We start from the raw sequence: 26,582 nt of genomic DNA, 5'->3' as shown, positions 1-26,582 counted from the left end.
TTCTGTGGTCATGTTCCAGCTTTCATGTAAATTAGAACCAAGGTTTGTGATCCTTTCAACTTTTTCTAGTGGCATTCCTTCTGAAATTATCAGTGGTAAATTAATGAGTTGTTTAGTCAGCTGCATTTCATTAATTATTGAAGATTTCTCAAAAATAATACAGAAGAATTTGAGCAGACCAGATTGTTCTTCTAGTACTCCTTTGTTCTAGAGATTTAAACTTATTCATAGTAAAAAAAAAACATGCTTCTGTGAATCTCAAAAGTCAATCTTGTTCCATCATCCTGCCCTTCTTGTGGAAGAACACTGAGCCAGAGTAGCTTTGACTTTTCTTTATTATTCTTTAAAGAAAATTCCTTCTTTATTTAGCATCTGCTACATTTTGTTCTTTCATTTTGAACACAGCCAAAGAAGCTGTTTCTGTTATTCTTAGCATGCTTTCCTAATAGCTCATTCAGAATTCTCCCTTTCAGTTCTACAGAACCAGTCTACCAGTCTATATTCTTCTGTAACATTGTCTTCTTTCTCTTTTCCACATGGGTCTCTTTGTTTTCACTAACATCTGAATGTGGAGCCATATTTATTACCTTTGCTGCCACCCTTTTGCTGTCCTCACCACCAATATTTCTTCTCCATGGAATAATTTGGAATTATGTTTTTGTACCTGTCTATTGAGGAATTTTTATTTATCTTGAGCTCTTATTCCATTAGCTTCTTTAGCCATGGAATCCTATTTATTCCTTTGAATTCATGAAAATCTGTTTGTTTGTTCTTTTTAAATCTAGCATTTCTGAAAGTGTTATTTCTGCTAGTTCCAACCTCTTAACTAAGCCTGCCTTGTTGGTTAACGGCAAGTCAAGAGAAGATAATACTTTTGTGTCCTTTCCCACCCTTTGAAAGATATAGAAGACAGTGAAAGGAATTTTCTAAAGAATCACACATGTTGGTTTAGTTTTCCAACAGATATCTACTAATATTACAAATTTTATATCCAAGTATAAAATAAAGCATGTTAATAAAACTGAAGTGCTAGTGATTTCACATATAATCCAAGAAGTTTTCTTAGCAAGAAATAGAAGTGGTTTGTTCTGTTTTCTTAGGGTCTCCTTTGAAATTAGGATTAGGGTATGTGTGCCACAGAATCAGTTTTAACAATAAGCCACACCTTTCACTATGATATTATTTAATAAATCATTAAAATGTGGAAGGGAAAGAAACCCATAACACAATTGCAGAATGAAATTCCTGCAGTCTGAACCACCTTATAATTCTCATCAATTGATATTTTATTATAATGAATACTATATTTATTACTGTATAGTGTTAAACTGCTTTTACTGCTTTCATTTTTGTACTAGATATTTGATTCTTAGTTTCTTTCACTTTCTAGCCATCCTTTATATATGATATTGCTTGTAGCTGACTGATGATTATGTATTATAAAAAAAATTGTATTATTACAGCCAAAGACCTGAAACACAATCTACAAGAAAATCTGCAAACTGCAACAAGATTTTACAAAATTATATCAAGCATTAGAAAAGTTAATATATAAACTAGATTTTGCTACCATTCAAGGCTAAATGTCTGAAAGAATAAAGTCATATAAAATTGTTTACCTGCCTAGGGTATTGTTGAAGAAAAGGCAGAATATAGACATTTCATATTTTCGTGTAAATATTACACCATAGTAACACATGCTGGGCTGCTTCAATATCTTCTTTTCTATAAAAGCAGACCAGTTTCATTGGGTCTTCCCTGTAGTAATGCCAACAGAGATATGTTATGTTATGTTATGTTATGTTATGTTATGTTATGTTATGTTATGTTATGTTATGTTATGTTATGTTATGTTATGTTATGTTATGTTATGTTATGTTATGCTATGCTATGCTATGCTATGCTATGCTATGCTATGCTATGTTACATTATTAGAAGAATTGAAGTGGCACAGTGGTTAGAATACAGTATTGCAGGCTAATTTTGCCACTACCAGCAGTTCGATTCTCACCAGCTCAAGGTTGACTCAGCTTTCCATCTTTCAGAGGTTAATAAAATTTGGGGATAATACGCTGACTCTGTAAACTGCTTAGAGAGGGTTGTAAAGCACTGTGAAGTGCTATATAAGTCTAAGTGCTATTGATATTATACTGTATATCAAAATACTGTGCAAAATACTGTGGACATAATACACATATTTAGCAGCAAAATACTGTGGACATAATATATTTAGATTTCAGCAAGGCATCAGACAAAGTAGACCACAACCTACTTCTTAGTAAGCTAGAAAAAAGTGGAATAGATAGCACCACCACTAGATGGATTCGCAACTGGCTGGCAAACCATACTCAACGAGTAGTCCTTAATGGGTCTAAGTCTACATGGAGGGAAGTAAGCAGTGGGCTGCCACAAGGTTCCGTCTTAGGCCCTGTACTCTTCAATATCTTCATTAACGACTTAGATGAGGGAATAGAAGGGGAACTTACCAAATTTGCAGATGATACTAAGCTGGCAGGAATAGCTAACATCCAAGAAGATAGGCTCAAGATCCAGATGGATCTTGACAGACTAGAACACTGGGACGTATCTAACAAAATGAAATTCAATGTAGAGAAAAGTAAAGTCCTACACTTAGGCAAGAAAAACCAAAAGTACACATATAGACTGGGTGAAACCAGGCTCAATAGCAGTAACTGTGAGAGGGATCTTGGAGTCTTAGTGGACAACCAGCTAAATATGAGCCAGCAGTGTGCAGCAGCAGCCAAGAAAGCCAATGCAATCCTAAGTTGTATTAACAGAGGGATACAATCAAGATCAAGGGAAGTACTAATATCACTCTATAAAGCCTTAGTAAGACCACACCTAGAGTACTGCATCCAGTTTTGTTTACCACATTATAAAAAAGATGTTGAGACTCTAGAAAAAGTACAGAGAAGAGCAACCAGGATGATTAGGGGACTGGAGGCTAAAACATACAACGAACGGTTGCAGAAACTGGGCTTGGCTAGTGTAGTGTAAATAGAAGGACCAGGGGAGACATGATAGCAGTCTTCCAATATTTGAGGGGCTGCCACAAGGAGGAAGGGGTCAAGCTATTTTCTAAAGTGCCTGTAAGCTAGACAAGGAATAATGGATGGAAATTGAACAAGGAGAGATTTAACCTGGAAATAAGGAGAAACTTTCTGACAGTGAGAACAATCAACCAATGGAACAGCTTGCCCTTGGAAGTTGTGGGAATGCCATCACTTGAGACTTTCAAGAAGAGATTGGACTGCCATTTGTCAGAAATGGTAGGGTCTCCCATTGTACTAGATGACCTACAAGGTCCCTTCCAACTCTGATTATCTGTTATATTATGTATAAATCACATCACATCATAATTATATTCACTATACTTAATCTCAAAGAAGGCTTTTCTTTCAGTAGAAAGCATAGGGGGAGATGATGGATTTGTAGGATTCTGACTTTATAAAATAATCGAACATGGAGGGTGCCACTATATATTGATATTACTAGGCAACACTAGACTCAATTATCTTCTTTTTCTTTATTTTAGCAAATAATTAAAAATGCCATGAAGAGGAAATATAGAAAAAAATAGAAAAAAGATAAAAGGCTAAATAAAATTAAATTTCAAGATAACGTTGAAGTGATGCTACACATTAAAGATAACTGCAGTAATCTGAGATTTAAAAACTATTATAAATATCAAATCAACATTCAATAACTAATTAAATTAAGTAAGATAGTCAAGATAATGTGAATCATGCCAGAATGAACTATTAACAAAAGTTTCTATAAAATTCCAAAATTCTATCCTCAGTTAACAACTGAAGCAGAAATCAATATATTTAAACCTCAACGTTAAATCCAAACTTAGCATATGTAGAATTATAATCCCTAAGCGATTTCTATATTGATTTCAATTTCTTTTCAGGTATAAGGTTATTTGGACATAAATGCACATTCCTTCAGCTTACTTCACCACTTCTTTAAAAATTGATTTATTTTTGATTTCCAATGAAAGGCATAAATGTTCAGGTAACCATTAATTATTTATTATTATATACCAAATATATACTGTATGCATAAATTATGCAAAACCTACTTAGTATACTTTGAAGGAATATGGGCCTTAGTTAAATTTAACAGAAAGACAACTAGCAGAAAGAGAACTTTTATTTTTTTAAGAAAAATCTATAATGAATTATCTTCCAGAATAGTTGGGCTTTACATTATTGCTAATAAATAAGAAAAAATGATCCAGCAGATTGTTGAATTTTGAACAGTGTTTAGAAAATGAGACAATTTGTAAGTCATTAATTTATAAGGTTTTTTTCTCATGGCTCTTTAATTAGACACGTTTCAAAATAATAGATTCCTGACAAATTACTTTAGAATATAAATCATGAGTGGTTTTTTTTTTCAAGTGCAGAATTATACTGAACTCCTTAAACTTCATAGGGTAAATGAGATTGGACAGGGAAAAAAATGAGAGATATTTGGTTATGCAAGTCAGTAAAGCCCCAGAAGGTGCATTACATCAAACTTGATTACTACTTACTTAGCTACGTATGTCTAAGGTAACAACAAAAAGTCTGAAAGAGAAATTGGAGGATCTTTTGGACCTCACTGGTTGCAACATCTTAGAGATTACTATCTCATCTAACCTACCTCTTCCAAAGTGTGTGTGTGTGTGTGTGTGTGTGTGTGTAGGCATTTATTTATTTTGAAACCATAATATTATAGGCTCTTCCTATCTCAAGAGAAGCAGACATCAGTCCAGTCTTTTATTACTGGGCAAAATTGCTTTGTGGTCCTTAAAGTGAATGACTTTTCATTCTGGTTTGGTTTTTAGTAATATTATAATATGATACTATTAATGTTGGGCTTCACCAACATAGTAACCTAGTTATAGTGAACTTTTTTCCAAAAAATAGTTGGGGAAACAGGTATGATCACAGAACTTAGATCTTGTTCAATATCAGGATAGAAGATAGATATCTTTACCAGTTAGGGTGTGTAAATTATAGGGAAATCTAGGATTCATTTGGATCAAACAACGTAACACATTTCAAGCTGCCAGATTTTTATCCATTATTTGGGAGACTAAATATTTTCTTTCCTAATTCAAGGAGGTCTTATGTTTTGTGTGCAAAGTATATTGTCAATCAGTCCCTCAAAAAAAATCACAGTTTACTTTTAATGCTATCTCCTGCTCACAAATACATTCTGATTTGCAGTGTTATTTTGACCACATGATGAATCAGGACTATTAATGAAACCATTACTACCATTAGACCAAGATTATATGTCAACTGAAAATGCACAGTCTGCAATCCTGCATATAGCTGGCTGCTTAAATTCTCAAAGACAACATGACAGAAAGAGTGTAACTACATGCTGAATAAAAGTCTTCTCTTAAAGCAACCAATACAGATTAATTTGCATTTTTAAAAATAATCCAGAATGTGCTATAACTCTGTTGTTTGTTAAAAATCTAAGACAAGTAAACAAGCAAAAGCAAAAAACAAAATGAATATGGCATCAGAAATGCCCTGCTAACTTCAAAAGCAGGAATACTGAGCACAGAAAACTTTTTCTTTCATTACCGTCTGTCAATAGTAGAACTAATTGAAACCTTCTAAATTTAAAACAGAGCAGCATGTAGTCTCTATCTTACCCTACCTATACATCAATAGGTCATTCTCAGTTAATTAAGTGGAGGCGTAATCAGCTTAATTTATGTACTCCAAAGCAGTTAATGATATCTTAGTACAGTACCTGATGTTTGGCCTGCCCATATAACATGCAGAGTACTCCAAATCTATTCTGTTGCTCTCTGACTTCTCTCAGTTTTCTCTCTTTTTTCCTTTCTGCATATTTCTTGTCCATCTGTTCATGTTGAAAATAAATCAAAATTCCTGAAGTAAACAGCAAAAGGGAGCCTTAATTAAAATAGCAAGCTAACAATAATGACATTCTTATAAGCTAACAATAATGACATTCCTATAAGCTAACAATAATGACATTCTTATAAGGCATAAAACTCTAAATAAAACAGTAACTTGTTATAGAAAAAGCTATAAATTAGCAGTACCAAAGACATTTAGCATTGCTTATAAAAGCTAACTCTAACAGAGAAACAAGACCAGGAAGCTTAAAAGTTTTATAGAATTATATCCTGAATGCTGCCTGCTAAAAAGAAAGAACAAATAAGTGTTGGGTTTAATAGTTTTATAGGTGTCTGGATCCCAGAAGTTCAAAATGTGGTACCTAGACAAGTAGATCATCATTTTTCTATTGCAGCAAAAATGCTTCCTTCTTGCCATCTCTGTAGCTTGTCTTCATTTTACTGAAGCTGCAAGTTTACACACAAAGACAAACCACAATGTCAACCAATTGGACCTCACTTAAGGAACCGAGGCAATCGATTCGTAAAGCAAAGAATGAACAGGACCCCATTTCTGAAGTACGTTGCTCAAACTGCTCTTTCATTAAAAGATGCTCTCTCTTATTGATTTTGGCTTAAGTAATGAGAAAGCTTATCCAAAAATCTTTAGCATTTGGGCTCAAGTTAAGGAAATCAATAGAGTCATTTCCCATTTGAACTGCATATGTGAATTTTATGTACGAGAGACAAGACAAAGTCCAAATCAGATAAATCAATAACATTGCCAATAGAACATGAAACTGACAAATGGCATTTTAAGCAATTAAAGTGAGCTGTAAACACAGAGAGGTTAATCAATTACAATCTTTGGCTATTAACAGTTTTTAATTTGTATAAATATTATATAGTAAAGTGATTCCTGGTAAATGAGGTGGTGCGTTTGGCTTTTACCCAATAATGGAACATTTATTGCAAAAGGATGTAAAGAATAGATAAAGACTTGTATTTAAATAACGTACATTTTCCACAATTGTAATGGTATGTGGGAATGACCTTGGGAGACATGGCAATGAGATGCAGCCAAGGAAACCATGAGATAAAAGGCAGCTTAACCCATAACAAGAATGTGGCTGGGGGAAGAGGGCAGAAGAGACCCTTCCTAGTTTCTTAGGTTGTAAAAGGAGACAGAAGAAATACTTTCAGACTTACAAGAATGTCAGCCTAATGAGGTAGACCCTACAGGAAACATGCTGAGTTTGAGGTAATTCTATTTTATTGTAAGGTTATATTAACAGAATCTTGCAAGTCTAACAGTTATTCTCCTCCAAGTTCATTTCCACATACCATTAGGAAATACATAAAATATGGGTATTAAAGTGCAACCTTAGTATGATCAATAAAATACAAAATTCAGGATTCAAGGACTTATCGCATGATTAAACAATCTTTTTTCAAGTACCATTCCTACAGGTTTTGGTATCAGACATACTATCTTTATTCTGAACATAAATATTAATAATATTGATTTGCAAAATGCTTCATTTCCATATAATACCAATAGAACTATGACACATACTACAGTCTCTCATTTTTATCTAGTTTGCTGAACTGGTTCTGAAATCTGTAATCCAATACTTGTGGAAGTCTAAATGTTTTTGTAACTGAGTAACAAAATCTAGACAAATTATTGTTCAATGAAATAAAGTGTTGATCTTAGCAATACTTGACAATACTTCTCCTCAGATTTGGGTGGAAAATGTTAAGAGTGAAAGCCAATCTATGACTTCTTTTTTTCAAAGTAGGAGGGAATCATGATATAGTCAGCGATACTGAAAGTAAATTTTTAAAAAATTAAAAGTTTAACTTTCCCAAATTCCCATAATAAAATGCTACCATTTTAAATTTTGTTTATAGATTTTAGCTGTATAGGAAGCACATTAATGGAGATCTTTAACAATCCTGGTATCAAGTAGGAGACAAACTCTACATGTAATTGAACATCAAACAGGTTCTTGACAAACCTAGCAGATAATCTTGTCTGAAAATATACAGGAGGGAACAAGAGGGTTGGCTGTACTAGACTTAATTCATATTAAGAGAGATGAAATAATAGAAGCGGTTGAAGTTACAAGAATTTTGGTGGAGCGTGACCATGCAAATTTGGAATTTAACATAATGCAAGCACAAGCAATAGAACATAGTCAAACTAGTGTCTTGGATTTTCAGACAGCTGATTTCAACAAACTTGGAGAGAGCCTGGGAAGGTTTCCATGGCTGGAAATCCTCAAGGGGAAAACAATGCAAGAAGCTTGGGGAACTCTGAAAATGAGATTATAAAAGCCCAGTCTAGTACAATACCACTGAAAAAAGAAAACTAAGATATCCTGGAAGAAACTGAATGGCTGCATAAAGAACTCTGATAGCACATAACTAAGATAGAATACCAGCATACTGTCCAAATCTGGAAAGATGAAGTCAGGAAAGCTAAGACTCACCATGAATTTAGTCTTATAACAAATGTAAATAATAATAATAAAGTTTCTTTCAACATGTACAAAAATAAGAAAAAAGTCAAGAAAACTATAATTCTACTAATGAGAGAAGATTAAAGGGCAACAGGGAGAGAGTGGAACTGCTTAATTCATTCTTTGCATTATCTTTATACAAAAGGGAAAAATAGTGCAATATAACAATAATACCAGAAAAGATATATTAGGAATACAAGTTAAAATGGACAAGAAAATGGTAAGAAAACACCTATCCGCTCCAGATGAGTTTAAATCACCAGAACCAGATGGATTATAACCCAGGGTTTTGAAGGAGCTGGCAGGTATGGTCTTGGAACTACTGAACCATATAGTTCAAAAATCCTGGCGTAATAAGGAATCTACCTGAGGACTGGAAAAGAGCTGATGTGGTTCCAATCTTCAAAAAAGGAAAAAAGAACGGACTCAGGAAAATACCCACCCATCATACTGATACCAATACCTGGGAAGATTCTGGAAAAGATAAAGCAATGGATCCACAAACACACAGAAACAAGCAAAGGTCTTCCTAGAAGACAACATGGGTTTGTATATGCATTCTTTGAAAAAGTGTCTAAATTAGTGGACAAGCAAAATGCTATGGACAAAGTATAACTGAATTTACATTTGACAAAGTAGACCACTTAAATACGAGTCAGCAATGTGCTGCAGCTTTCTAAAAAGCCATACTTGGAATACTGTATCCAGTTTTGATCAGCATGATCTCAAAAAGATGTTGAGACTCTAGAAACAGTTTAGAGAACAACGATTAGGGACTGGAGGCTAAAACATGAAGAAAGGATACAGGAACTAGATATATTTAGTGTAATGAAGTCTAATGAAGAGAAGGACTAGGGGTGATATGGTAACAGTTTTCCAATATTTAAGTCGCTGTCACAAAGAAGAGAAGGGCACCCTGTTCTGCAAAGCATCTGAAGACAAGAAGTAACAGAGGTACACATTAGAACTTACGAGAAATTTCTTGACAGTGAGAACAGTGGACTGGCTTACCTGAAGTTTGAGTGCTCTACTACTAGAGGTTTTTAGAAAGTGATTAGTCAGCCATTTGTCTGAAATGGTATACGGTCTCTTGCTTCATCAGGAGATTGGACTAGAAGACCTTCAAGGTCCCTTCCAACTCTGCTACTCCTCTTCTCGATCATGTTAGGAAGAGCTCCACTTTTTTTGAGAAAAGATATGCAGTTGAGAATTTAAACTAGTTCACTTTTTCCTGCTACTGCTTCTTGCTTTTCCCCATCATGAATTAATGAACACCTGGACTCTTATTAGTTTTTGGACATACTCCTCAAGAACTCTTATTTACCTTCTTCTCCAGCCTCATTGCACTCTGAAAGTTAGCTTTTGTGACTCCATTCTTACAGCTTTGGGCCTACAGTTCTCATTGTCAACCTCTCCTTCAGGACTTATCTCTGAGGGGGATGAGTCTGCTTACCGAGATGAGGTGGACCAGTTGCTTTCGTAGTGTGGAGACCATAACTTGGTCCTCAACACCAATAAGACCAAGGAGCTTATAGTGGATTATAGAAGGAACAGATCAGACATCCAACCCTTGCTTATCAATGGAGACCGAGTGGAGCAAGGTGGCCAGTTTTAAGTTTCTGGGTGTTACCCTAAAAGAGTACCTGACCTGGGGTGCCCACATTGCAGCCCTAGTCAAAAGGGCTCAGCAGAGATTATACTACCTGAGGCTTCTCAGAAAACAACAACTGAATGAGAAACTGCTGGTGACCTTCTACACTGCACCATAGAGAGCATTTTAACATACTGCACCGCTGTATGGTTTGCCAATTGCACAGTGGCAGATAGGAAAGCATTCCAGAGGGTTAATGTCATTGCCCAGAAGATCATTGGTTGCTCTCTCCCATTTTTGGAAGAGCTTTATAGCTCCCACTGCCTTAAGAAAGCTCAAAACATTCTCAAAGATCCATCTCATCCTGGGAACCCATTTTTTAACTATTACCATCTGGCAGACAGTACAGAATAATAAAAACAAGGACAAATAGGCTGAAAACCAGCTTCTATCCCAGGGCAGTAGCTCTTTTGAATTCTGCTGTGTAGTGCAATGTTGGAGTGGTGTCGGGGGTTTCCGGTTCAATGTGTGAAGGGTGAAGGATGTGTGTTTGTGTTTATTTTCATAGTCATGATGTGCACTGAAGATGGTGTTTGATTTTGTTGTACGAGGTACAATGACAATAAAGTAAACTAAACTATATCCTAAATATATATCTCTCTCTCCTCCCCAACCCTCTTTCTCTCTCTCTCTCTCTTCAACTATTTCTTAGCTCATTTTTCATTTATACGGGTGTCTTCAGACTTTTCCCAATTTTATTATGAGATTATTTGTTTCCTTTCAATATTTAATTTTTTTCAAAATTGCCCATTCTACTTAAGACTTATCTTTTAAGACTTGAAGCCCACCTTTCACCTAATTTCATTAAATTCAACCCTCCTCATTAGCAGGACATGTAACTGACTACTATCAGTTTTATCTCCCTCGGGTATTTTAAATTCCATCATGACATAGGCAGTTTCCCTGAAGATGTCTGACACCTTCAGTCCATTGACCAATCCCTCTTGAGGACTAAGTCCAAGGAGTTGATTCCCTTGTTTCTTCTTCCATCTCTGAAAAATGAAATTGTCAGCAGCAGACATAAGAAATCTGTTTTACCTCTCCTTCCCAGCCGAGTTAATTTTCCAGCTGATATCAGGGTAATTGAAGTCTCCCATTACTACTATAGCCTGCCCTCTTGAATTTTGTGGGTTGATTTGAAAAAGAATAATTCACACTTCTTCTGCCTGGGTAGATGCCTGTAATAAACTTCCACAGTGGCATTCAATCTTATGGAGATCTTTTCACAGGATTTCCATATCAAGGATTATGATTTTTTCCCCCCACAGGTATATCAGTTTATACATACTTAGCTTTCGTTTCTGTTGAGTCTAGCATCAGCCCAGCCACAATAAACTCTAATCTTGATAGATAATACACACTAAAAACTATTTACTTTTGTCTTTTCCCAATAAAACCTTTTGGGTCTCCTGGCCACCATAATATCTAAAATACCTTTGTGCATATAAATTAGAATCTATATAAACAGAGGAGAACTTCATGCTCTGCATGCATTTTTATTCAGAAACAAAGGACAGGTTTTATATGCTTTAAATATATGCTGTACTTTAGTTCTTGCTGCAGCACCTAGATGAATCTATTGATTACCAGTTTAAAACATTACTGTATCTTTATCTTAAATTCCATACAAAAAGGATTTTCTGAAGTTTCAATATGAACAACAAACAATAAATATTGTTTGCATTCATATTTTTTCAAGTTCATGCACTACTTTAAATGCATAGAGTTTCCGACAAAAAAGAATTAGATTAGCCATTTCAGCATTGCAATGTAGCAATATTATAAAATTATTTCTGAAATCAATAATGCTTTTGGTTCCATGGCTAATCTTATACTGGAATGCTGTTTATAAAGATATTAAATAAATGGATTACTCAGATCTTTGCTATGACTTTCCAGAAAAAGATTCTTCAAGAATTTATAATTTGGAATTAGTATAATAAATGAATGCAATTTTTATTAGTGGAAGGTACAGTAATATACATAAAACAAATACTCATTGAATTATACAGTGTGATAACATCTACATGCCTAGTTCTGCTTGTCATTTTTTCTGTCTTTTGGCCACATCAGAATTCTAACAACTTGATTTATCCACTACATTTAATACATAATATAACAAACACCAATATGTATGGCTTATAATGTATAATTTAAACATGATTATTATATATTTCACCCCTACCTTCCTGACTTAACCATGATCTCTTATTCATTGAGATATTTTTGTATCTATGAAATGCAGTTCCCCATATGAATGTCAGTTTGAATTAATGAATATTTTCATAAAAATATTCCAGCAATGAATGTTTTAAAAACCTTGTCATAACAATCACTAAATTTACACATGACAGCAAGCATGTATTCCTGCATTTTTATCTTAAATATTTGATGATTTTCTCTTTAAACCTAAGATTCATAACCCAAAGGACTTTGTTTTCCTATGGTATATGGAATTCAAGAGACATTAGAACAGCCTTCATTTTCTGCATCAGTAATATTGTTCAGAGAAGCACTAGATAACATCTTTTATTTCTACTCTGCTGCTTTATTCAAATATTTTAATCACATTTGTAGTTATTTCCTCCTCCGAATTCTTTAGCCATATCTGCACAGAAATTATTATCAGTGATCTCTTTGTCCCAAGTAAAATGGAAATAATTTTTATAATGTATTATGAAAGAGAATATATTAGAACCTCCTTCTTTCTCCTATGTATACACATATATTTAAGTGCTCATAAATAATTCTGATTGATTATCATAAAAATATCCTTGGAAACTACGTCACCATAATGTATGGAGTATGGATATTCTATTTGCTGATAGACAAAGCCTGAAAATACAGACTTGTGATTTCCTCCCACATTTCCAAAAATGGTTAAATGTTTTTACTTATTTAAAAAGGAAACCAACAAACCATTGTTGGAGCAATATATTACCATGTTATAACTGAAGGTTGTCCACTGAAGGGTCACCCTCACTTGACCTTGTTTGCACAGAAAGGTAAGCTCACCATGGTAACCTTGGTCTTGTGGCTTTCTATACAGTAAATCATTTCAGCTCTCCTTGTGTAATTCTTTTATTGGCTGTGCAATTGAAATGTCATGCTTCACGAACAGAGAAGCTAGTAATTTCTTACGGATGATTAAACCACCTCTGTAATGTATGAGCATGGATGAAACTGTATGTAACAGTCTTAGGCATGAAAATCATGGGAGGAAGAATGAACACTTACATTTTTCAGATGCTTTAATACACAATTACCTATGATCACATACTACCTAAAGATACGCACTTTCCAGACATAGCCATGCACATCCTTTTTTAGACTCTTCACAGAGACCTCTCTGAAATAAGTACCACCTGGTTTTTTTTTTTAACTTTCCTTTTCAAATCCTTGTTGGATATGTAAGTGTAAAAATGTCAAAGAAGGCATACAGAGGACCATTAATACATTAAAAGATTGCTTTTTACCCAGTCTGTTCACTTTATCTCCAGTAATAAAACTGAAGAAATTAAAATCAAGGATTATAATTCCAAAAAAGTCCACTGTATTTTCAAATATTTTTTGTATGATCTTCCAAAATATATTCAGCTTAGTTCCATGTTTGTTAAAATGTTTTATACATTTATTTATACATGTGTACCCAAGTGAAAAAATTAAACTCACCTTTCTTTTCAATGAATAGTTAACGGCTCCCTAACTTTGTCAACCAAAGAATACCAACTTTAACTGAAACCCATCCTGGAAATTTCCCTCAAGTATGAAAATATATCTGTGACATATTTGCATAATATATAAGCAGACAGTTATGGCTCTATATAAAACTTTCAAAAGCTACATTCCAAAAATGACAAAGCCAGGACAAAAAGAAATTTATAACTAGTAATTAAATTAATTGCCTATAAAACAGGATATCCCATTTGCAAAATTAATTGATTCTCATCGGCATTCATACAAGCTACCCCCTCATAGAAACACTGAAAAATATGTACACATATATCCCCTTCTCCCTTTTTTCCAACATGGAAGGAAGAATATGGAGAGCAAAGGTGGATGAATTCAGGGACCAGAATAAAGCAGCCGGACAGAGAAATATGTAGAAGAAAAGCTTCTTAAGCATTAAAATCCACTTGGGACCTCATCCCTGCCAAATAGCATCAATGTTCAGGCTAACCTTATGTTATCTGCAGTTTACCAAAGGGAATACTGCAGCTATTTGCATCTCCTGCCCATTGTTTTGTTTTTGACAACTTATCAATTTAATAAGTGATATCAGTGAATCTAACAAGACCTTACGCACTACTAAATACTGGAGGAGGAGGAGGCCTTTTTCTTCCTACCAGGTAAATACAAAAGTTTATGGTATGAAGTAATAAGATGCATGAGCCCAACCAGTGTCTGGAATGGTACTGATGTTTGGGTTTATTCAATAACTTGCAGTACACAGAAAACTATAGTTTGAACTTGCAATTCCATTCAGCACTGATGAAAGTTCCATTCCTTTCTGAGGAAACGTTACTCCAACGTGCACAAAAGGAGGCAATCTAGTGCACTGAAATCTATATATCGTACACATGAGGAGCTCATAAATCTTCCGACCACTGGCTTTTCTTCAAGACTATGAAGATTATATCCCATCTTTGCATATTTTAAATATATAGCATTTACTATATTTTGCCATGCAACGATACAGTCTCTTCAGGCTAGTACTATTTATGGCAACTTTCCTCATTTACAGCATATGGATTTCATTAAGAATGGCAGTTATAGGTGCCAGTACTAATTTGCTCTCTTCAAAGTAGATCAAAATATCCAAAAATCTCTATTTCTTAAATTACTTTAAATGTGCATGGAGTCACCCAATTGTCTTGGTATCATATCACCATACTGGAGCTGCTTTCCTGCTTCAATTTAATTAGAAATACATATTGAAGTCTAATTACTTTCGTTTAATGCCAGTGCCTATGAAAAATATATTCTGAAGTCTTTAAAATGATATATTCCTATAGTTGCACTTAAGTTTGAATCAAATTACCTGTTGTTTTATTTTAGAAAAATATACTTGTTAGCAAATTACTGTCTATCTATCAGAATCTATTTAAAATTGTTTTTCATTGGTTACTACACTGTATTATGTATTTTGAGGTTTAAATAGCTGAGGAGTTTTGCAGCTATCACCTAAGGTTCATAAATTTAGAGTTTTCAAACCATACTTCAGAATTGGGGAATGCATTTGTGATAGGATAGAATTTTTAACAAGTGAATTTGGCTGGGTTTGCATATCATATTAACCAATAATATGGCTTGATCATCCTATGGTTGATAAACCATTATTTATCAAAAGGGCACAATTTCATTGCATTAAGAAATATAGCATGCTTTAATGTTGATAGGTAATTGGGAATTAGTCAATTGTGTGTCAAACCACTTTAATCTTTGAAAAGTACGTAACTGCCTTTTGATATGTGACCTAATATTGACAACCTCTATGCTTTTCAAATATATTTATTTCAGCTTATCCTAGTTAGCAACCAACCCATCTGTAGTAAAATGTCCATGTCCTGGTTACAGATAATGACTGATCATTGTGGAAAAGAGGATGTTAGACTAGACAGAATTTTGGTTTGTCTAAACACATAATTTCTTATATAACCAATACAGTCTTTCCTTCCATGACTATTAGAAAAGAAGAACACAAAACATTATATATTATGTCTTCATGATGTCTTATCTTTATGGTAAAACAATAAATGTAGAAATCACATGTAGAGAATAGACCATTGGGTATATTAATCTATTCATTGGTTATTTCCTATATCAAAATTTTTTAAATAAACTAAACCCTAGGAAAAATGTCTTGGTTACTTTGCTTACTCTTTTGAGTAGCTGACTAATAATCAAAATTAGGGTTTTCCATTGTGTAAATTTTAAGGCTATTCTCCTAACATTTTCTTTGGTATGCAACCAAAGTAAACTCTTAACACTTCTAACTTTAGGTAAAATAATATAGACTTTCTAACCATTTCTGAATTCCCATTTGCCTTAATGAATATACTATATGTAGAGGTGATAGTTATTATTGTTTTTTTTTTGCATAACCTATGTCTGCTCTTAAACTATCTGAAAAGCAGGAGACAAAAATGAGCTTTGAAAAGGAAGGCACCCTTATCCATAAGCCTTAAACTTGGATTTCATGATATTTCAGTTGAGTTATTTTTATCCTTTTATGTTAGAAAATTGACACTATCAATAAATATACTTGAGTACTCAACAACGAAGCTAGAAGTACAGACATCTGTTATATAAGGATGTATTGCCAAGATGAGTAGAGAAAAAATGTTGAACTTTTTTCATGTAGAAAAAATAATGATTAACGGAAAAAGTGGATAAAATGTTTTTCTATCTTTTTCATATTGGAACCTGGAGCTATTGATTGAAGAGGAATGGACAGAGATGCACAACAGTGAGGAATGTATTATCACAAAGTATAGTAATGTTCACTAACTGTGTAGCTTTCAAGGAAGATCAAGTGAATAAAGCTATTAAGAGTGGTAATTGCTATATATCCTATATAGCCCTTTAACTCTACTGCTGGAAAACACTAGCAAAAGGATATGGTTATGGTTATATCCTGCTTGTAGTCACTATGGTGAAAGAAAAATAATTTATGGGAGCCTTAGCTTGCTCTAATGTACTTATATTTATTTCTAAATTACACTGCTCAAAAAAATAAAGGGAACACAAAAATAAGACATCCTAGATCTGAATGAATGAAATATTCTTATTAAATACTTTGTTCATTACATAGTTGAATGTGCTGACCAAAAAAACAAACAAAAATTATCAATGGAAATCAAATTTAGCAACCCATGAAGGTCTGGATTTGGAGTTACACTCAAAATCAAAGTGGAAAAAAACACTACAGGCTGATCCAACTTTGATGTAATGTCCTTAAAACAAGTCAAAATGAGGCTCAGTAGTGAGTGTGGCCTCCACATGCCTGTATGACCTCCCTACAACGCCTGGGCATGCTCCTGATGAGGTGGCAGATGGTCTCCTGAGGGATATCCTCCCACACCTGGACTAAAGCATCCCCCAACTCCTGGACAGTCTGTGGTGCAACATGGCATTGGTGGATGGAGCGAGACATGATGTCCCAGATGTGCTCAATTGGATTCAGGTCTGGGGAACAGGAGGGTCAGTCCATAGCATCAATGCCTTTGTCTTGCAGGAACTGCTGACACACTCCAGCCACATGAGGTCTAGCATTGTCTTGCATTAGGAGGAACCCAGGGCCAACCGCACCAGCATATGGTCTCACAAGGAGTCTGAGGATCTCATCTTAGTACCTAATGGCAGTCAGGCTACCTCTAGCGAGCACATGGAAGGCTGTGCGGCCCCCTAAAGAAATGCCACCCCACACCATTACTGACCCACTGCCAAACTGGTCATGCTGGAGCATGTTGCAGGCAGCAGAACATTCTCCACGGTGTCTCTAGACCCTGTCATGTCTGTCACATGTGCTCAGTGTGAACCTGCTTTCATCTGTGAAGAGCACAGGGCGCCAGTGGCGAATTTGCCAATCTTGGTGTTCTCTGGCAAATGCCAAACGTCCTGCACGGTGTTGGGCTGTAAGCACAACCCCCACCTGTGGACGTCGGGCCCTCATACCACCCTCATGGAATCTGTTTCTGATCATTTGAGCAGCCACATGCACATTTGTGGCCCACTGGAGGTCATTTTGCAGTGCTCCTCCTGTCCCTCCTTGCACAAAGGCGGAGGTAGCAGTCCTAACGCTGGGTTGTTGCCCTCCTATGGCCTCCTCCATGTCTCCTGATGTACTGGCCTGTCTCCTGGTAGCGCTTCCATGCTCTGGACACTACGCTGACAGACACAGCAAACCTTCTTGACACAGCTCACATTGGATGAGCTGGATGAGCTGCACTACCTGAGCCACTTTTGTAGGTTGTAGACTCCGTCTCATGCTACCACTAGAGTGAAAGCATCACCAGCATTCAAAAGTGACCAAACCATTAGCCAGAAAGCATAGGAACTGAGAAGTGGTCTGTGGTCACCACCTGCAGAACCACTCCTTTATTGGGGATGTCTTGCTAACTGCCTATGCTTTCCACATGTTGTCTATTCCATTTGCACAACAGCATGTGAAATTGATTGTCAATCAGTGTTGCTACATAAGTGGACAGTTTGATTTCACAGAAGTGTGATTGACTTGGAGTTACATTGTGTTGTTTAAATGTTCCCTTTATTTTTTTGAGCAGTGTACTATCGTTAAAAAGCTTTTTCTTTAGAACAATGTGTACTGGCAAGCACAATTTCTGTTCTGGTTAAAAGAAAAAGCTACAAGTGAAGAAATAATTTTTATTATTTAATCGTCCTTTCACATCTGTTTCTAACAATTATTAAACTTATCAATGTGTTAAGTTCCTTTTAGATACAGGCTCATCTACATCTTAAGGGATTTCAGTTTTTTGCTAGTAAAGAAATGAAAAAATATGAGCTCTGGCCAAATCAAAAACCTGTTCAGCAAAAAAAGCCTCATTAAGTTAAGGAAATTATATTAGTTGAAATTTTATTTAATTGGAAACCTTTTGGTTGAAAAAAGTTCTATTAGATGCACCAAGTAGCCACCAGTTGCACATAAAAGGGGTCAAATTTGACCATTTGTACATTTTCCCTTGATGTTCTGCTGCACTGTTTGATCTGCAGAATATATTATGAATTCAGTATTACTGCATGTCAAACATTGTGTGTATGTACACACACACACACACACACACACACACACACACACTATATGGCATAGCAATGAGACAGCAAGACCAGAGTTTTCAACATAGGATTAATGCTGGGGCCTATTGGAATGCAGTTCTGTCAACATTTAATAAGAATTGGTGCCCAGTCTTCATGCTAGACCTGTGAAAAGTTCCTGGAAAGAACATACTCATGGCTTTTATTCTGTCATTGAATGTTAATGTATCTTGGAGATATAGTTTGATAGTAATACGAATCAGAAGTTTCCAATGTGTCATGCAGGGACACTGTTAGGGATATACACCCTAGCAGAACCTGCAGGGCAATCAGGCAGGCAGGCAAATATGTGAGACAAACGTTTTTGTAGCTTACACTCAGTAAAACGATACACTGTGCTAGTTAAATAGTTTATTCCAGTAATAGTTTTAGCATAGTCAAACAGTCCATATATCATACACTAGTTCAGTCCGTCCGGGGATTATTCAGTTGCAAAGTCCAGTGTCGAAAAAGAGGTCAGTAAACTTACAAATATCAGTCCAGTAATATATCTCTTCGCAGTAGAGATATGAAGAAGTAAAACCTCCTTTCTTCATTCAGCAACAGCAGAGAACACGCAATTAACAATCCATCATCGTCAGCCAGCAATCCAGTAAGCCAGCAGTCAATCAAGTTCTCTTGCTCCCTCTTATGGCGATTTACAGCTGCACCCAAAATTACATGCTTTGCAGTTAAAGTGACACACACTTAAACTCACTATCATAGTCTATATATATTATTTTACCCAAACTACGTTAGGTAACCTATGTTATTCCTAACATATTCCCATTTTGGGTAATATAATAATATATATATCTATTTACATTCTTAAACCATAGTTATCACAACTTTCCTTATGTTTGACTGAACCTTGGGCTTTTGTAAATTGATCAGCAAAATTTTCTTCAGTCATACAATATTCCAATCTTATCAAACCATTTTTTACAGATTGTCTTACATTCAGATATCTAAGATCTGTATGCTTAGATCTCGTTTTTACAGCAATATTTGTAGCCAACCGTATGGCTGCTTGATTGTCCTCATAAACTACAATAGAATCATTAACAGTTATTCCCATATCTAATAACAACTGTTTATACAGAATTAAATCAGTACATAATAAAGATAGACATGAAAATTCTGCTTCCATTGTGGACATACTTATGTGTTGCTGTCTAATTGACCTCCAACCAATCAGTGCTTTTCCTAATAGTATAGCCGTACCTGAAGTTGATTTCCTAGTGTTTATGTCTGTTGCAAAACTTGCATCAGCATATGCACTTAAAATCAGATCATCTTTTGGCTCCAAATACAATGCATAGTGCATTGTCCTTTTAAGATACCTTAATATACGTTTTGTTGCTTGCCAGTGTTGTTCAGTGGGTTCAGCGTTGAATCTTGCCAATTGATTAACGCCATAGGCAATATCTGGCCTTGACCAATTACTAATGTACGATAAACTACCAATTAGTGATTGATAAATAGTCTTATCGAATTTTGGACTTTGAGCTTCAGTGTGGCCAAATTCCTGACTCATTGGAGTTTTAGCCGGTTTACAAAGTTCCATCTTGTATGTTTTTAGTAATTGATAAATCTTATCCTCTTGAGATATCTTATAGCCACTTTTGGTTTTACTTATTGTCAATCCTAAATACTGTTTTATCTCTCCTAACTGCTTTAATTTTATCCTCTTACCTAATAATGATATTATTTCAGTAGCTTCATTATTAGTTTTCGTAATTAAAGCAATATCATCTGTAAACAACAATAATAATGACGCTATTCCATTTGTCTCTTTCTTAAATACACATGGATCAGCTAAACCTGCTTTAAACCCTATATTGTTTAACTCTTTAACAATATATTGGTTCCATTCGTAACCAGATTGTTTTAATCCATAGAGACTCTTTTTAAGTTTCCAACAGTCATTATTAGTTTTATCATCTTTAATTCCTACAGGTTTCTTTAAGATAGGCAGTTTCTACATCTAAGTGATTTATAATATAATTCTTCTTAGCTGCCCACACTAAAGCTGCTCTCAAGGTTGTTGCTTTTAGACTCGGTGCAAATACTTCATCATAATCACATGCAGTTTGATTAAATCCTTGAGCTACCAACCTAGCCTTATGGGTAACAGTCCCATTTTTACCTGTTTTTAATTTAAATATCCATTTACAGCCAATGGACTTTTTACCTGGAGGTAATTTAACATTTTCATATACTTCCATTTGTTTTAATGAATTTAATTCTTTCTCCATTGCTTTTTGCCAATTTTCTTGTTCCTTTGCTGGATACATTCTAAGTTCTTCAACAGTAGTTGGAACTTTACTAACTTGGCAAACTACACTTGCTTGGTACCTGTCAGGTGGTCTGGTTTCACGTGTTGACCGTCTAGGTATTACAGGGCTTACAGGTGGACTTTCATGTACTACCTGTTCCTGGTTATCTATTTCTTCCTGTTCTGGTCCTATTTCTTCCTCTTCTGGTCCTATGTGCTCTTCCTGTACTTCCTCTTTAATTGTACTCTTCTTATTACTGATATGTGATTTTGGTCTTTTGTAGGTTTCTATGATTACTTCCTTACTTGAATCTTGCTCCAGTTTTTCCCATCCTATATGTTCTAGGAATTTTGCACTAGCACTACAGTAAACTCTAGGTGTACCTTTTTCCCAGAATCTGTATGATTTGTGATTAGATTCATAACCTACAAAGAATAACTTTTTAGCCCTATGCTGACCCTTGTGTCTCAGTTGTGTAGGAATATGCACCCATGCTGGTGCTCCAAATGTGTGCATGTAGCTTAGGTCAGGTTTTCTACCATGCCACCGTGTGAATGGTAATTCACCTGTTGTTGAGTTAACAACATTATTCAATATATGATTACCACACATTATTGCTTCTCCCCACAAAGTTTCAGGTAATCCTGAATCTGACAACATAGTACGAGCCATTGCCTGTATTGTTTGGCCTCGTCTTTCTATAAAGGAATTATGTTGTGGCCTATATGGTGCAGACTTTTTATGTTCAACACCTGCCATCTTCAGTCTATTTTGGAATTTATTGTTTATAAATTCCGTACCATTATCAGTTACAAGAGTTACTAGTTTCCTTTTAGTTTTTCTTTCTGCAAACGTCAACCAATTAAAGAAATTCTGATATGTTTCCGTTTTACTCTTCATTAAATAACAGAAACCATATCTAGAATAATGATCCATTATACTTAATATATAACGAGCACCTCCCACACTTGGTTTTTTAGGACCTATAATATCAGCAAATATGACCTCTAGAGGTTCCTTTGTCTTAAATCCATTAATTTTATTTGCTGGTATTACCTTGCTTTTTTCTTGACTACAAGTATTGCAGTGCAAATACTTACTGCAAGGCTTCAGTTTTATACCTTCAGACAGTTCAACCGTTTGCTTGAGCATTTTAAAATTTATATGCCCTAAACGTCTGTGTAACAAATGTATGCATTCATCATGAGGTTTTACGTTATTATAAACTGTGTTAGCTACCTCTAATGAATTATCATTTAACACATACAATTCACCTTTTAAAGTTGCAGTCACTTTTTTACCTTCTTTTTCTATTATGCAGTTTTCTCCCCTAAAGGTAACTACATAACCTAGTTTAACCAAAACTCTAACCGAAAGCAAATTAAACTTAAGTTGTGGTACATATAACATTTTTACATTTTCTTTTATGCAAGAACAATGTGCAATACCTTCACCTTTTGCTTTCATTTTCCAGCCATTAGCTAACGATATCTGCTGTGAACTCGTGGACATCTTAACAAATCTTTTCTTATCTTTCGTTATGCAGTGCAATGCTCCACTATCTACAACCCATAAATTATTATTCACAGTTTCGTTGCTATACATGGCTAACTCTAAGCATTTTTCATCCTTTTGATGCCTTTTAGCATTCTGGCTGGCACTGTGGTGTTTTCCTTTCTTGCAGAATCTAGCCAAATGACCTTTTCCTCCACAATTAAAACATTTTCTAATTGTATAGGCTGTCGTAGATTCTTTATCTTCTTGTGGTTCCCTTCTGAGTTGATCCCTTTCAAGCCTTCTCCTGGCTTCTTCAATTAATCTGCCAGTAATGTCAGTTAATGTGAGGTTATCTTTTTGCAGTACTTCCAGTGAAGTTACATAGTCGTCATAACTCATCTAACGAAGACAAAATTATATAAACCTGATGGAGTTCTGTGAAGATAAGTTCTTTTTCATGCAGTTCCTGAAAAATTCTCTTCATTGTGTTTATATGAGTCAACATGTCTCCATTCTTTTGAAGATGTGTTCTGAACAGTTTCCGTGTAAGATTTATATGTGCTCCTACACTGTCTCGAACATAAATCTTCTTTAAATTCTCCCAACATTTCGCAGCTGTTTCTTCTCCATGAATATGGACAAGCTGCTGGTCACAGAGTGTCAGTCCTATTATACAGAGAGCTTACTCATTCTTCAGTTTATATTCTTGTATTTTCTGGGCATCATCCTCAACTTCCGGATCCCATGCATCTACCTCTGGTGGGTTTTGAATTATACTCCACAAACCTTCTCTGCGTAGAAGTAGGCTGCATTTCATAGACCATGAAACATAGTTTGTTCCATCCAGTTTGGATATTAGAGACAAACTTTGTAAATTGACTTGTGCCATCTTTTTCTGGATATTAAACTATAATTAATAAAACACAGCTGTCTGTTTACAGTATTGTGTAACTACACAAACTCTCACTTTATATAAGCCTGTTATATCCTGGTTAGTCTGACTGTGCAGCTGGGCCCATAACCAGTGTTAGGGATATACACCCTAGCAGAACCTGCACGGCAGTCAGGCAGGCAGGCAAATATGTGAGACAAACGTTTTTGTAGCTTACACTCAGTAAAATGATACACTGTGCTAGTTAAATAGCTTATTCCAGTAATAGTTTTAGCATAGTCAAACAGTCCATATATCATACACTAGTTCAGTCCGTCCGGGGATTATTCAGTTGCAAAGTCCAGTGTCGAAAAAGAGGTCAGTAAACTTACAGATATCAGTCCAGTAATATATCTCTTCGCAGTAGAGATATGAAGAAATAAAACCTCCTTTCTTCATTCAGCAACAGCAGAGAACACGCAATTAACAATCCATCATCGTCAGCCAGCAATCCAGTAAGCCAGCAGTCAATCAAGTTCTCTTGCTCCCTCTTATGGCGATTTACAGCCGCACCCAAAATTACATGCTTTGCAGTTAAAGTGACACACACTTAAACTCACTATCATAGTCTATATATATTATTTTACCCAAACTACGTTAGGTAACCTATGTTATTCCTAACAGACACCACTGTATTGAACTTACTTGGTGATCAATAACATAAAAGATAGAAAAATATTGTCGTCTCGATTGTTTTTCTTTGCTTCGAAAATTGTATCCTTGCAGTTCTCATTAACAACAGAAGAAATGCAAGGATGTAGCAATCTGCTGCAAACTTCTTTCATTTCAATATTCAAATTCATCATTTTATCCTTAACCCAGTGAAAGAATACTGAAAATTTTAAAAAATACACATGAACATCCAATGGTTATGTTACATAAAAAGGACTATATTGGGGATATTTATTGTTTGTCTACTGCTCAGTAGGACCTGATCTTAGAATACATTGCGATGAAATATATATTGAAATAGTCCATATGGCTTCATAAATACCTAAAAGAGCCCAAAGGGAAAAAGTTCTGTCTAAAAGGAGCATTCCCAAAGTAGCAAATAAATTCTAATTATTAGTGGTATGTACAAACTTCCAACATGATTACATCACCAATCAGGATGAAGAAAAAACCATTCTAACAAAGCATGAGCTAGCACCAAATTTAAAACAGAAACAGCTGTGAAAGCCTGACACACAGACGAACCCAATACACAAGCCTGATGATGGCAGATGAGATTCTGCCAAAACGTCACTACAATTTTAAAAGCACAACTATAATGACGTGGGAAAATACCCGAACAAAGCTGAATATCATACATACATACATATATACATACATACAGGTCTTGGCATGTTTGGGTCTTTTCCCGTGTAAGATTGAGAGTATCTTGGCAACATTTCAACGAGGTCCCACTGTATGTATGTATATGTATATATAATTACTGAGACAATATTCTATATTTAAGAGAATGTTAAATGTGGCCTAAAAATCACTGTCATTTCAACTATAACAAAATACTATCTCTAAGCTTCACCCACTTAAAAAAATAGGTTAAGTAGATTAAAATTCTGAGGTTGAAAAGCACCATCTAAGCATGATTCCAGCCTCTTTTGAGTCGACAGCTGATTTCACAAGTCAGTCATGCTATTTTACATGTGGTGACTACATGGCCTTAAGGTAATAAATTTGTCTTGAATGTAGAGGCTCCCTTACTCTATTTTTTCTGTACTGTGGTTAAAATTGTATCCTATGTCTGGTTTGATCTTGGAGAGACTATTCAGGTAATTCCCCGTTAGGAGAATGAGCGCATACAGGGAGACGTATTTGAGAGAAGTGTTTGAATAATACACACACAGTACACAGATACACTGTACAGTAAATGTAGGTTTTTACTTCCAGAAAGGTTTAAGCAAAGTCCAAAATAAGCAATCCAAAAGTCATTCACAGGTAAAATCAGTCAATTTTCATCCAGGGATAATCCAAATATCAAAGTCCAGTGTCAAAAAACAGTTCAGTAACAGACTTACATTAAATCCAGTAATATCAGTCAATTAGAAGAAATGGAGCAACGCTAATACTTTCCAACAGAAGGAAACAGAGATACACTCACACTCTCTTCTGAGACTCAGAATAAACAAACCAGGTTTCTGGCTCCATCTTATGGCCATTTGAGAAACCACACCTAATTACAGTTTTGCATTTTCTTAAAGTTACAGTTTTAAAATGTTTATCCTGGTTTATATATTTCTAACCCAAATAGCTGTTAGGTGACTCATATTCCTAACAGAGACCACACTATTAAACATACCAAAAAGTGACCCCAAGTAGGAGCTGAGAGGTATTAGAAACTACAACTGTAGATGCCCCCAGGTTACCTCCCTGATTGACCTACAGTATGTATAAAGGATGTCATTTGACTCTCTGTCTCAAACTGAAAAACAACATAGATCAGCATTTCTTTGTTGTCAGCTCTTCTCACATAGTCATGCTGCTTTGGAACAGAATTCCTAATCTGAAGTGTGGCCTTCCCGCTTTTCAGTACACAGTAGTCTAGAAGAGGTCTCCATCCAACTGAAAGTCTCCTAACAAACCAAATGAATCTCCAGCTATACATCTTTTTTTGTATTGTTTCCAGCTGGATAATTATGAGAAAAGGTAGTGCAACTACTTGACTTCCACATAGTAATTTAAAAGAACAGTTTGAAAAAGAAACCTACATTATTTAATGATTTGTTTAATAGCGATGGTATGAAAATGTTTTATATTCTATTCAAAGGTCAATGGATGGACATTTTGTTAAAACTTAATTTATACTTAATCTATATTTAATGGTTATTATATATAGTTATTTGATTATTCATTATTATGAAAAATAGCTTTGCTTAAGTCAATTGGTTCTCCTATAAAAATGCACAAACTCCTTTAATATATTGTTATGGAAGTAAAAATGAATATTCAAAAGTCAAAGATCAGAGTCAAAACAGTATTTATATCACAT

At 35.1% G+C, this 26,582-nt stretch overlaps 1 long non-coding RNA gene across 1 annotated transcript in view; it reads right to left on the bottom strand.

The window, feature by feature from the left end:
- The window catches only part of LOC148131500 (uncharacterized), a 100,799-nt gene extending 94,874 nt beyond the window's left edge, over positions 1-5,925 (bottom strand). The window contains exon 1 of the long non-coding RNA XR_015748958.1: positions 5,785-5,925. This is a non-coding gene — a long non-coding RNA (uncharacterized LOC148131500). The remainder of the gene's footprint in view (positions 1-5,784) is intronic.
- Positions 5,926-26,582: the final 20,657 nt, after the last annotated feature.

The sequence above is a fragment of the Notechis scutatus genome, chromosome 3 (genome assembly GCF_049901735.1).
Source record: "Notechis scutatus isolate UNSWTSFEM ecotype Mainland chromosome 3, rNotScu1.2, whole genome shotgun sequence".
Classification (NCBI taxonomy): Eukaryota; Metazoa; Chordata; class Lepidosauria; order Squamata; family Elapidae; genus Notechis; species Notechis scutatus.
The sequence above is the reverse complement of the archived record's forward strand: the minus strand, read 5'-3'. Positions and strand labels throughout refer to the sequence as shown.